Here is a 15087-nt window from a genome sequence, read left to right as displayed (position 1 = left end):
AAGTTCCCTAAAGTGTTTTTATCTCGAGTGTTTCTTATTCGGCAGCCATGCTTTTCTTAGGGTTTTCCTTGATAATAATAAAGATTATGATGAAACCGAAAATATAAACGTATCAACGTTTACATAATATCTATTAATTTGCCTATTAATTATTTATAAAGTAATTTCAAATAGGTTTTCACTTTACCGTGTCTATGTTAAAAATAAAAAGTTTGTAATTATTGATAAAAAAACACATCAAAAAATCACAGAATTTGACGAGTATTATTATTGATTTGATATCAGTGTGTCTTGCACTAAACCAAAGTGAATCAAAACTAGTAGGGAAGACGTTCTACTTGGTATTTGTTTTTTAGTTCCAAAAATTCTTAAAATTTGAGTAGTTTTATTTTCTAGATGATTTTATATATAGCACGCAATACGATGCGTCAACCAAAGTATTGTTTCTACCCGCTCAAAGTAAGTCTTGCCCTTGACACACGTCCAATAGTAGGTATATTTTCACCTCTATGTCCACTTAATACTAAAACGGAACAAAATTTAAGAATCCAGAATATATGAGTATGTTTATTAAAATAAAGTTTAAATTGTTTATTACTTTAAGGTAGATACTAAATTATTTTTCAAGCGTTTTCTGTCCCCATCAAACCGCGAGTTCCCAGCCTATTCATCGCAAAGATTATAAGTATTTATCACAGAACAGTTTAAACTGTTGAGCTCTGCCCCATATTAAATCTACATTCGATATAAATATTGCGGTTAATGAGATGTCATTATACCTTAAGGTTATATTAAAATATATGTACATCAAAATAACTGATTTTTTTCTTAAATATGAAACACAATATGCTAATATGTATTATTATGCTACAGTTTTTCTTCATTTTTGTGCTGCATTTTGGCAAAGTAAAACCTCAAATGTTTTAAAATCTTTGTCACAGCTGTACATAATACTCAAAGTTTTATCACTGTTGTGCATTATCACATACTCCATAACATTTTTGCTAATAGTTGATGGATTTAAATGTGTATTTATAATATTTAGGATCGATAGTGACACGTGCCCAGTCATGAGCAGATAATAATGAAATAGTAACCTTGTTTTAATAATTAGAATTAAAAAGTAATTGTAATTCTGACCAATTTAAAAGATTGTTTTATTCAGAATGTTTTAGTTTTCAGTTACAATGAATTAAATATGTTTATATTTTTTTAAACTGATATTTGAAGTAAGTCAAAACGGTAATCTATATAATATATATAAGAGACTAGCTGACCCGACAGACGGTGTTCTGTATATAATAAATAAAATAATGTTTTTATATGAATTTGTCAATAATATATCATAAAATCAAAAATTACTTCGTATAATATGCACTCTGCTGTCGTAATAAAATTGTTTCACAGCAGAACTGTCAAACCGTGCGTCAATAAATTCTCTCATTGAAATTAGGTATGGACACATCAAAGGAAAAACAAATTTGCTGTTTTTATTTAATTTAGCAGCATTTTCCTATTTATTCACCTTTAAACCTTCTCTGGACTTCCACAAATAATTCAAGACCAAAATTAGCCAAATCGGTGCAGCCGTTCTCGAGTTTTAGCGAGACTAACGAACAGCAATTCATTTTTATATATTTAGATTTCCACCTATATATTGACTAATCACGATATCTCTGGAACCATAAGGCGTAGAGATTTGAAATTTGGTAGGAATATTCCTTTCGCCGAGTAGAGGTCAGTTTTGAATGGATTATAAGGAATTCCACTCGCAAGATTTTTTTTATTATGAACAGAACAACGTGTGTCGTGTCAGCTAGTAAAACATAAATATAATTAATACATAACATGTTTATGGTTAACGCACACGAAAATAAATTAAAATCCACTTTCTACTGTTAAATCAAATGACGCATTGTGAGCTACATATAAAATCACCTAGAAAATAAAACGACTACAGAAATGAAGAATATTTGCAATTAAAAAACAGATACCAGGTCGAAAAATCAGTTGATAATAATATGATCAGGAATAAATTTTCTTTAAAAATATTTTAAACACCAAAAGCCAAATTAAACATTAAAAATCTCGTAAATCTTAAGAAGTCAGTTCATAATATTATCTATCCCAAATAAATTTCCGAAAAAACATGGCACGTCTCAACAGTATACCGGAAATTGTAGGTTCTATAGCAATATTTCCACTAACACTTACTTCCACGATACGGATTTTAATATGATTTTCCCCATTATTTATATATTTTGTACGGATGGCAAACATAAGTATACTTATGATTCAAACTAAATATTTTTAAATAAAAAAAAACTATTTTTATACGCTTTTTATTAGCTTCACCTGTATGTTTGTAACCGACTTCTTTGGGCGCGATTTTGACCCACTTTAAACGGCTAGATTTCGTTCAAACTTTGTAGATTTATCGAGGACTGATGACATTACACTAATTTGATAAAAAAATAATAGTTTAGGTTGGTGTTTTTTAAGATATTATCAAAATGATAATCACTCTACTCATGTCTGTCAATTAAATATTTATAACTATTGACATCATGCACCCCACGCTTTTTTTAAAATGAAAAATAATTATTTTCAATTTTTTAGTTTGGTTTTCTATAAATAGCATGTTTTTTAGTTTTTTTAATAGTTAAAAAAAACTAAAAAACATTTTGCCATAAGAAATGACACTTAGTAAATGAATTAGGGTTCCACAAAACTTACATTAAAACTCATGAAGTTGGGGAAAAATCCGGATCACATTTCATACAAAACATGCTACAAAAATGAACGATTTAGTAACATAATATAAACATGGATACAATTCATACTCAACTACCCTTGTATTAAAAAGTACTCTCTATCGAACCACGAAATCAATATTCAAAAGCCGTAACAGAAGATCTTGGAATCAGCTATTTTATATCACAATCGCAGTTCCTATTCAGCGAGGAATCTGCGTACATTTTGTATAAACGTGACCTGACATTATCCCTTCTAAATTTTTTCAGATTTTGTTTTTTTTATGTGTGTGATTCTCTTTCTAGGCTTTTTTCTAGTAAAGTAAAAAGTTGACTTTGACAAATGCAACAAAGTACAATCCTTATTGTTAACCCTGAAGTAATTTGTTCTCAACATCAAACAGTCATACAGTCGTAAAATCTATATTTTCAGAGGCAGAGTTACCAGTCCTTTGACTCCTTTGCACAGGATTCCGGCTAGATTATGGGTACCACAACGGCGCCTATTTCTGCCGTGAAGTAGTAATGTGTAAACATAACTGTGTTTCGGTCTGAAGGGTGCCGTAGCTAGTGAAATTACTGGGCAAATGAGACTTAACATCTTATGACTCCAAGTGACGAGCGCAATTGTAGTGCCGCTCAGACTTTTTGGGTTTTACAAGAATCCTGAGTGGCACTGCATTGTAATGGGCTGGGCGTATCAATTACCATCAGCGTTCTTCTGACCGAAACACAGTAATGCTTACAAATGACTGCTTTACGGCAGTAATAGGCGCCGTTGTGGTACCCGTATTCTAGCCGGCATCCTGTGCAAAGGAGCCTCCCACTGGTGAATAATATTAAAAGTATTTAATTCTTCATTCAAATATCGTCAGCCATGATAACGGGCACTATGAAATCGATACGTGATATGAAACGCAGTAAAGCTATCTTGTATTTGCAATATTTTATTCATTCGCCTTGCAGTATTAAATATTTATATCGTCACACACGTGAACCCGAGATTCAATTCTGGATTTGTGTGTGCTTTATGTTTATTGAAAATAAGAATATCATGTATATTAATATTTAATTATTAATAAAAAATATTTGAATATTTAAATATTTGAATAAAGCTTGACATTTCAGACAGAAAGCATCTGCACTTGGCATACGTTTCAATAAATAATAATAATAATAAATAAATTTTATAATTGTATCATTTACGAGTTTTTGAGAAAAAAAATTCGAGTTTCCATAAATTATAACTTATAACCGTACTATAGTAAAGTAAGGAATTCAGAGATAAATAATCATGCAATATAACCATCGCGTCTCCTACCAAAAGGGTATCTTATAACTTCTTACAATGAAACTCTTAAGACTCAATTAAACCGTCGTACAAACTACATTTATCTGAAAACCTCAAGAGCCACATTCAACTTTGGGATTTCTAGTTGCAAGCTCTGGCTGGGACAAGATAAATAATTGTCGACTCAGATAATATTGAAAACTTTTCACGGTTCAGATAAATAACATGCTTGGGTTAAAATATTTTACGTATTTGGATGGGTGTTAATTATTATGATACTGATGTGTGCTTTGGTGTAAATTTTAAAAATAGTTTCAAATTGCTACTCAAATATTTTTACTCAAAATATGATTTAGAATCACTTATTGAACGTCAAAAAACTACCACCCATTCGAAATAATATGCCTCGGGCCTGAGAAGAACGGGCGCAAGAAACTCAGGGGGCTTTTTTCTTAAATTATTTACAATATTAGTACAATAAAATTATAATTTAATATCCTGTGGGCGTTCGCTCCATAACCAGTCTATCATTAAGAAAATCATTTATGTTATAGTAACCTTTACCACACAAAAGTTTTTAACAATTCTTTTGAATTTGGTAACTTATTTTAGTCTTTAACCACGGTTTTTTTCTTAGTATCCCTAAAATAATATGAATTATAATTTGACTGAACATAATAAGTTTTGTTTCATCGTCTTTTGTCATAGAAATCAAATAATAGGTTTAGACTTATAGAAATGTATATTTTCATTTCTCGGACGATTAATACCTATAGAAATTTTCAACTTGACAATTCAAGACCGTTTCTTAGTTAAAATATGGGTAAGTCGGAAAATGAAGTATTCTAAGGTGTATATTATTTTTGTAAACGAATATTAAAGTGCCTCATTGTTTAAGCATTTACTATCCTTTAAGAAGGTAATTTTTAAAAAGGCTGTCATATAGTGTAATTCCCCTTACTGCTTTGACCACCTTTTTCATACGAACGCTACGTGGACGGCCAGATCTTTTTCTGTCACAAACAACGGAGGTCTCATTGTACCTAATAAAAGCCTGGTACAAAAACATTTTACTAATACCAAGCGTATGAAGAGTTTTAAAAATTGCATTTGGCTCCATACCTACTTTGTGTAATGCAATCACAGCGATTTAGTTCTCTTTATCATCCCACTCCATTTTAATATCGCAAAATATTGTACAATGTATTGCCGCCAAAATGAGAAAACTCAATGAACAATCATATATAAATGACAGATTCCAAATTCAAGTTTAATATGTTGTTTACTTTTAATTGTACTCGTAACAGTATTTATGGCCAGACTTAGTAAGTTATCAAAAAATTAAGCATCAACGAGGAATAATGAAATGTTTACCCAGTTGAATTTATATAGCGCTTACAATCAATTGTTAAATACAATAGAAAAATATTTTATAAATTTCAACACTCATCATAAAAACGATATCTATTGTGAAAAATTGTTATTATAGACAAATCATCAAACTGGCGTATTATTCGTAAATCGAATGATTATTGTCGTACTGACCGTAAATTATTGGGTTTGAGTTTTAGTATAGAGAATGCCGTTTTGTACCTACCACATAAAAACTCAAACATATTCTTATAATAAATACTAAAAAAAATATTTTTATTTGTTAATTCAAATACTTGCGTATGAATAAAATAACCAAATAATATACAATTAGTAATAAGGGTTTTAGTATCTAAATGCCTTTTTGTACTGAACATTTCAAACTTTTTGTAAATTGTGTAGTGCTTCTTGAAAAGAAGGTTTTTGTCATGAAATACATTGCGTAAAAAAATAGTTAATCGATTGTGGCCAGTGCCTGGTGAGTACGGAGGATCTCAAATATTATATTCTATAATATACTCTAATTTTAGTCTTGCCTTTTACCGCAGACCTTTATATTTATATAACTATTATTTTCCAGTGCATTCGACAGTTCTATATATTTATCTATTGAAGAAAGGGACCTGAAATTTTGAGATTTATCATTTTGTTGGTTTTAATTTTTTTTTTTGTAGGCTACTGGTCTAAAATAATGAAAATAATGGTGATAAAAAGACAATATTTAATGCCTGCAGTGAGGTATATGCTAATGTTTATTTATCAATACTTATACCTCAAGAATCTGACTTTATACTCACACAAAAATGATAATTTAATAATTCCAACTCTTAGATCCGAAGATTAATACGATCAAACACTTCAGCTTTATAGTGCTAATACATAAATCTTCTCTGAACACAAAACGATTATAAGACACCTCCCACGGACTAAACAGGCTTTTATTAGATATGGTAAGCAGATCTTATTAAAAAGAAAATTATGTGGAAGATGTATTTTATTTTACGCATCAATCACTGTTTGGGTTTTCGTTACATAAAATGTGTGGAAGGAACCAAGAGTGTATTGAATTCATTAATAATAAATAAATAATAATATTGACACACTCTTACACAAATTATCTTGCCCCAAACTAGGCATAGCCTGTACTATGGGTATATAAACATCCATGACTCGGAAACAAACACCCAAATTCATCATATAAATGATTGCACCTACCGGGATTCTAACCCGTGACATCTAGCTTAGTAGTCAGGGTCACTAACCATTCGGCTATATGGATCGTCGTAAATTAATGAGAACTGCTAACTTCAAGCTGGTTCTTCATGCGAGACCGGTATCAATCTGGTTGAATTTTCCCCTTTTAAGCTATCTCCGTTAGATATCGGCGTTCTTCTATCGCATTAAAAATATCCATTACTTTTATTAGTATTACGACAATGACAGGCCTCGGATATCTCTTTTCATTTTTATTTCCGTATCGAACGAATGTATTTTCTTAGATTCCTACTACCACATAATAGGTATCATTTGTATTTATACAGTCTTATTAATTTTTATTTAATAATTAATATTTAAAACACTTTGAACATGAACCATACATTGGATGCAGAGTTTTATTTTATTATGTAAGTATATTTAAAAAGTGGCCGTTTAGTTTAACTTAATTTACTTTTTTATGATACTGTAGGTATTTCTATTTTTATCAACACTTAAGGCAATACGGAAGAAGGAACATCTTGTTGATGTGAAAACTTCTTTAGCATCGTTGTGATTTGAAAGTCGAATGAAACGAGAGAGAGAAAAAAGCGTTACAGTAAAAAGAGACAGACTCATAAATTCATAAAATTTAACGTGAGAGTAAATGAGATAGGAAGCATTATACAGTGTTTTGGTACCAGGCGATCATAGTTGTTGGTTTATGCATGACGCGATAACACCTTAATATACCTATGCACAATGCAGGATTCACTGACATGTGTTTATATAAACCGTTCTGTGGTTTATATATATATATATATATATATGCCTACTTTGTAGGCACACAATTTTTTACAATTATTGAATTTCTAGAGACTTACTGTTCAACAGGTTTCACTCTTTATAACCTTACACTTAACATTATCCTACAGAAACTTTTGAACAAACTGTCGTTTGCGAAAAATTATCGAAAATCCACTAATGTTTAACCTCAGTGACACTTTACTTAAAACTTGATTCGTAGTAAGGGCTCATATTTTAAGCGTTTTTCGATCACGCTATGAAAGTCAGATTTTATAACAATGTAAAATGTAGAGACATCAGTAGTCATTATTGTTACATTTATCACACCTCTCGGTGTTCTGTGTTTTTCGTACGAAAATAAGGGACGAGACTAGTAAGACGTTCAGATGTTGGTAATTGATACGCCTTGCCCATTACAATGCAGTGCCGCTGAGGGTTATTGAAAAACCCAAAAATTATGAGCGGCACTACAACTACGCTCGTCACCTAAAGGCATAAGTTGTCAAGTCTCATTTGCCCAGTAATTTCACTGGCTACAGTGCCCTTCAGACCGAAACACAGTAATAGTTAAACGGTAGAAATAGGCACCGTTGTGGTACCCATAATCTAGCCGGCATCCGGTGCAAGGGAGCCTCCCACTGGTAAAAATATCACAGTATGTACTACACAGCAAACATAGATTATATGGGACGTTAATTGTAAGATTGAAGTGCAAATGCTATTATAATAAATCACTCGAATGCTAATTACACCGTATATGATAGACATTTAATTACAAACGTCACTTTACAATAACAAGTTAATCCCACAAATTAATTTGAATAGAACAGATGCTTACATTGATTTATTTATTATATTAAACGTGAAACAGTCACAGGATGAAATCTTGTATTTCAATATGTATAACATTTTTCGATACACTATTTAATTAACATAATATTATAAAGCTATTACACACAGATATTATTCGCAAGATACATCATATTTTCATCTCAAGTAAGAAATCTGGTGAATATTGAAATTAACATTACAAAGAACGATTTGATATTTTACTGATAATATAGTAACCATTTGTTCGTTAATCTAGTAAATTCTTTTCGATATTCAAAATGTTTAATAAATGTTATGTGAGGTTCTTGATTTCGAGTGTGCTACAAAGTAATTTGTTAATTATTTTAATAGTCTCGAAAATCATCGAGAGCATTATTACCTTTCAGCTCTTGGAATAGGTAGAAGTTGACTAAATGACTAGTATAATGCCTCGCCTAGTATCGGAAACAGGACTCGAAAACTGGAGCGATTGCTAATTTCGCGGTCATCTGGAAGGCAACGGTAAAGTGGATTTGAATAAACGGAGCAAGGCAATTCTCCAAGCCAGTCTCGCGCTCTACAAAGAGCAGGCCTGGCCAGATATGGAGTATTGTTCTCATAAGTCATCTTGAGCACCCCGGTAATGCTCGAATCGTCGGAAAATCTACTAAATGGCTCGATGTAAATGGCTTTGCGATGCAAGCCTAAATAAATTTTTATCGGTGCATGTGTCACATGGTTAGGATCTTCGCGCTAGACCATTTCTTGTGGACATCGAACACGTATATTATAGTATATATAATAAGCGCAAAAAAAGAAAAAAAAAATTCTTGCGCCGCTTCTTCTCTCTCAGAGCGCCATTTCTTTCCGAAGCGATAGTAGTATCCAGTATATTAGAAAACATCAAAAAGAATTCTAAACGAATCAATTTTGAGAAAATAAATGCCTTTTACGACAGCAAGTAAAGCACAGACTTATAAATGGTACAATTCACAAAGCCCTACGATAATGTAATAAGAACGTGGCGTTCCCCGCTTGCACGTGAGACACAACTATCTCGCTCGATAGTTCATCATTGACTGCCTGCTCGGCGCTCGCCCGGCGCCCGATCTCGACCGCACTCGCACCACAGGCTGATTACTCCCGAGACAAGACGAGTACTGAAACATTTTCGTACTCGCTCGAGGCTCGATGTTATTGACTACGAGATATTTATATACGGCCTTACAAATAAACTTGGTATAAAGTTATAACTAAGCATAAACAAAGAAAATGCAAAATGTTTACAATATCGTTTGACAACACTGACAATACAGTGATAATACTGAAGTTTTCTGAATGACAAGCTGCCTTGCAAATAAACGCGGGAACCGTTATACGTCCGAATAAACCAATCGTAAGCAAAATGTCTATTTGTAAAATTTTTATATTTTCTTTGTTTATTTTACTTGTAAGGCCGACAGAATTACAGATGGTACATTAATATTAATCAAGTCTTACGTGCTAAGGATACATATAATTACATTAGTAGGCAGTTACAGTATGTACATAAATACAAGTCATACAAAAAGTTAAAATTTATATAATAAGTAAAGTTTTGTTAATATTAAATGTATATAATGAAAGGTATAATGGTGTAGATGTTATATCAGTATGGTAATATCTCTGTGACAGTGACGCGTGAATCTCTAACGTTGCAGAATCGAGTGTCTTAATTAATTCATAATTAATAATTAATGATGCTAATCACTTTAGAATAAATATTTAAAGATAACGTTACTTCGGTATAATTTTATAATTCCAGCTGTTCTTTTTTTATAAAATTAACATTTATTCATATAATTCCCATGCGAGAGTCCATTGCTTGTTCCCATTACGTTTCCTGTTTCAGGCTTAATTAAGACCCAGTGGTATCGTTTACAATGTGTCAACGTACAACACTAACCAACTTTCTTGCTGACTCACGACGTAAACTAGAATGAAAGATGGAAACGAATACAGCTATTTTAATTAACTTCGCGAAATGAGTTTAGCTGCATTTTGGTCGGAGATTTTCATGTGTTAGATGTATTAATAATGTTTATATGGTGAGGCATCAAAAATTAATATCACTTATTATTCGTCAAAATCTGTAAACCACTCAAAAGCGGTGGCTTAAGCCAGGAAAGATACTTACTTACGCGTATACTTACTTACGCGTACTTCTTAATTTTTTTTGAAAGAGTAATTTCGCAGTCTTTCTTTGTAGATGTACACCGTACACTTTTATGAATAATGTTGTTCTTATGTTGTATGTTTTCACTGTAAACTTAGAGCAAGTAAAATTTTATTTTTGTATGCCTAGCCGGCAGATTGTAAGCACCTATGATTATATTGTAACACCAAAATACCCACTCAATATCTATGCAAATAAATGACATGATTATACTTGATTTGAAATATGTGAGAAAACAAAAGAAAAAGCTTAGAAAAAGCTCCAATTATTCGAGATAAAATGTACTCTTTGTTATTTTCTGTATCATAGACAACGTGTGTGCTAATTTTATGATACTCGGTTACGTAGTAGACATGAAATTCGTTATAAACTTCGATTAAGGAATGGTCTCCGCTGTGCTCCAACTAGATACCGTACTACCTAAGAACTTTAATTATTGTAGTGTATATTGGTTATTTATATTTGACACTTAACATCTCACACGCTTCCGTGTAGATGCATCTTTCATAACGTTAAATTATATGTTATTTTACACTGAAATTAATAAAATACAAAATACTTCCTAATGATAATATGTGATCCCGGTGTCTTTCTTATTTCTTGAAGTGTTATTTTTACAAAGTTTTACTATGCAACCCGGCATTTTACTTTCAACGTTTAACAGAACATGTGGCACGTCAACGTCACACACTGTTCGAGACTGGCTCGAGTATGGATTTTAATCTAAGGTTACGCAGTTATGACAAGACATGAAACGTTATAAACAATATAATATTCTTTCAAAAGCAAAAAAATCCTTAATCTAAGAGAATATTAAACATTTTCGCTTCCATCATGCAAATACCTTTTGAATGAAAATAATTCTTAGCTGAAAATTGAATAGACGTTTTGTGAGGACAAATCGTCAATCTGACGCGTCAACCATCAATTGTGACAATCAATGATAAATGTCACACAGTTTGTAGGTCACAAATGTTTGCAAATGTTTCGATTTCTGCACGTCAATTGTATCAATCGCTTTGATATGTTAATTAGCTGAATATTTTTTTAAACATCAGAGAATTTAACAGATTAACGTTGATATGCAGCATATATTTCATTAATTCATAATAATGATAGTATAGATAAATATATTTTCCATCCAAATGTGCATCACTTAAACGCTTATATTATACGGTTTTCTTTAAAGTAGTTTAAATACGGACAAGTTTTCACTTAAATAATATAACCTTATTTCATAACCTAAAATTTTCTAGAATAAAATTGTCATAATAATTATAATAATTTTGTAAATTAGCATTTGTCAAAGACCGAAAATTAGGGATGTCACAGCCGAATAAAAAAATCAATTATATTTAAACATAACTAAATTATACTACAATTTACATTCCATGGCTTCCTACATAATTAATGAGGGGATTAAATAATAGTTTGAGTTACAAAATGGATATTTACAGAAATTATTGTGTTTCACCCGCCATGCGGACTCTATAAGTTCACACCAATAAGCCATTAAAACCATTTTTTTAATGTAGAAATAGCTATTTTTAGATTTATTTATTTTTAAATAAGTTCAACAATCACTTGTCCTTCTGAATATGTGCTTTTTATATCATTTATATGCACAATATATTTGTTATATAAGATTATATGCGACAAAACCTTGATATTATGATTTTTAGGCCCTAGTAGAACATACCTACGCGTCTCACGCTTAAGGCATGCAATTACATATAAAGTAAAACAATATAAATAATTTTATTTTATAAAACACTCGAAAATTCAGTTCTTTCAAAATATTGTTTATATAAATACTAGCTGACCCGACAGACGTAGTTCTGTATATAATAAATAAAATACTAATTTTTTATGAATTTGTCAATAATATTTAATAACATCAAAGAATTATTATTTCGTAAAATATGCTTCCAGATCTTATAATGAAATTGCTTTACAGCAGAACTGTCAAACCGTGCAGTAAATTCTCTTATAGAAAATATGTCCATAGAAAACAAATGTTGGAAATATAAAAAATTAGGGGTGGAATTTCGTAAAATCCGTTCTTAGCTGACCTCTACTCGGTGAAAAGAATATTCCTATCAAATTTCAAGTCTTTAGCTCTAATGGTTCCAGAGATATCGTGATGAGTGACTATATACGTGGAAATCTCTTATATATATATAGATTATTTTTAGTACGTTTATCAAGTATTAAAATGTTTTTGAACTTGTTCACTGTCCATAGATACACTTCAAATCATTAGATAGTTTTGTGATGTTTTACAATTAAGATCAGCGTGATTGAGAAGTAAATTTCTAACGGATATTGGAAGATAGAAAAAAGAAAGCGAATCTATTGTTTGTTTGTATGTAAGGTTGCTATCCGTCCCGGTTTGTTTGTCCTAGGGCGGGGTTTCAATTGTAGTCCGGGTTTAAAAGTTGTAGTCACCGCCGCACCGGGACGCGATTTCCGCGAACAACCCACTCTCCAACAGCACAAAACAGTGGACTAAAGGAAGAAATATTTTATTGAAGACAGAAACAGTCCTGTCAGTTATTTAAAAAAAAAACAATTTCATAGATTATAACTGTATTGATTTTTGTCAATCTCTTTTAAGTAAGCCGATATTTTTTTTATTTTACGGAACAACTTAAAAAAATTCAATTGACTTGTCCGGGTTTTGAGCTTCTAAATCCGGGGTTTTCACGCTTCTTGTCCGGTTGCCAGACTTCAGAGATGACAACCCTATTTGTGTCGATGTGTGGTTTTGGTGTACGAATTCATACTCGTATGTATGTTTATTCCACGCTTAATAAGAAGGGCAACATTTTTGTGATTCCTCTGGTGATAAAAGACAGTATGGGCTGCAGTAATCACGTTCCATAAGGTGATCCTGATATGCTCGTTTGCTCTTCCTAAAATAAAACCATTTATATTGACAAGTTGTAAACAGTCAGCCACGCTTGGCAATAACTCCTAAGTATTTAAAAGGCATAAAAGGCATTTATTTTCTCAAAATTGATTCCTTTAGAATTCTTTTTTATGTAATTTCTAGAATACTAGACACTACTACCGCTTCGGAAACAAATGGCGCTCTGAGAGAGAAGAAGCGGTGCAAGAAACTCTCCCAGCATTCTTCTTAATAAAATTTACAATATTGTACTGTCATTGCTATAAAATAATCGTAATCTAGTCCCAGGCTGTCGGATCACTTTGAATATTAAACTTCTAACTAACGCACACAATAACAATTAAATTCGGTAACGTGTTATCGGGCTGTCAGGTTGTATATACGCTGGTATTCTTAGTATGTAGTTGTAATATACCTAATAAGATATGCTTATGAATTATGTTGACAAAATTACAACTCTGACAGCTGACGCTGGTAAGTACTGCAAGCACTGACCTGTATAAATACCACTGGACAGGCTGTTCCATATGTTTGACAGCAAATTTTTTGAGCGTATTTGAAGTTCCACCAGCGAGCGTCCAGAGAACTAATTTTGACGTATAATACAAATGGCTGCGAAGGAACGTACGATACTCTGAAGTATTTTTACATTTTGAATTAATTTCGTTCGTATTTCGTGTTATTTATACTTCAAAAATCAATGTAATAAATTACACATTTTTTTTGTAAATAGTTTTAGTACTGCAGATACAAAGCCAACAGCGCCAAAATGGCGAATATCAAACAGGCACAAAAGGACTTTGACAGCCGCCAGTTCAGTGGTATATAGTAGACTAGTAGAGGTCAGTGACTGGTATGGTAACTTTCAACTTGCTCTACCTATATTGTATTTCAATGACAGCTGGTTTTTACAATATGTACAAACTATTGAGAACCTTTCACTACGGGGGCGTAGCTCAGATGGTAGAGCGCTCGCTTAGCATGCGAGAGGTACCGGGATCGATACCCGGCGCCTCCAAATTTTTTTATATTTACAAATCTCTTTCATGGCGTATTTTGTATTTCTCCTAAAGTGTACAATATTTTTGAAGGTATTTGTACCGGAATATCTCTCTGACAGTTTTTTTATTTCTTATTCTTAGTGTTGCTTAAACTTCCTCTTAGTTTAAATAAAATACTTTTTAAAGGACTAAAACACGTGTAATAATTGTAAGTGTGTTTTTATTCCTGCTTAGTACTGAAATCAAATCAAATCAAAATCACTTTATTAATGTATGTCACGGAAATTATACTTTCGAATGTCAAAAAATTAATAAACTTATTAATTATTATTTTTATTCTTGCTTAAGCTTCCTTTCGGTTTTAATAAAACAATTTTAATGATTAAAACGCATGTAATTGTACACTTTACATTAGATTTTTGCGTACCGTTTTAATACTTTAAAAAGTGTTTAAATTAAATGTGTTACACTTGCATTAATAAAAAAAATACAACTTCCTCTTAGTGATAATTGTTTCCTTCATGAAAAATGTTATTTTAAGAGGCGAATATTATTATATCATTAGATGTTTAAATTGCCCGAATCAATTTTAATGTACATTGGAAACTCTTCACATAAACGAAGATACATAATATGTATATTTTTAAATCATACAATAATTATAAATATTAATTTTTAAATAAAACGCAGATAAAATACAGTGAACAATTTACATTTTTCAATCCATACATTTT

General features: G+C 31.5%; 1 protein-coding gene and 1 non-coding gene across 2 annotated transcripts in view; both read left to right on the top strand.

Moving 5' to 3' along the window:
* Positions 1-15087, top strand: part of LOC126964737 (uncharacterized) — a 191548-nt gene that overhangs the window by 162151 nt on the left and 14310 nt on the right. The window lies entirely within an intron of this gene.
* Positions 14298-14370, top strand: Trnaa-agc (transfer RNA alanine (anticodon AGC)). The gene has a single exon. It is a non-coding gene; the product is annotated as a tRNA-Ala (tRNA).

This window comes from Leptidea sinapis, chromosome 5 (assembly GCF_905404315.1).
Source record: "Leptidea sinapis chromosome 5, ilLepSina1.1, whole genome shotgun sequence".
NCBI lineage: Eukaryota > Metazoa > Arthropoda > Insecta > Lepidoptera > Pieridae > Leptidea > Leptidea sinapis.
Note: the sequence above shows the minus strand (reverse complement) of the source record. Positions and strands in the feature narration are given on the sequence as shown.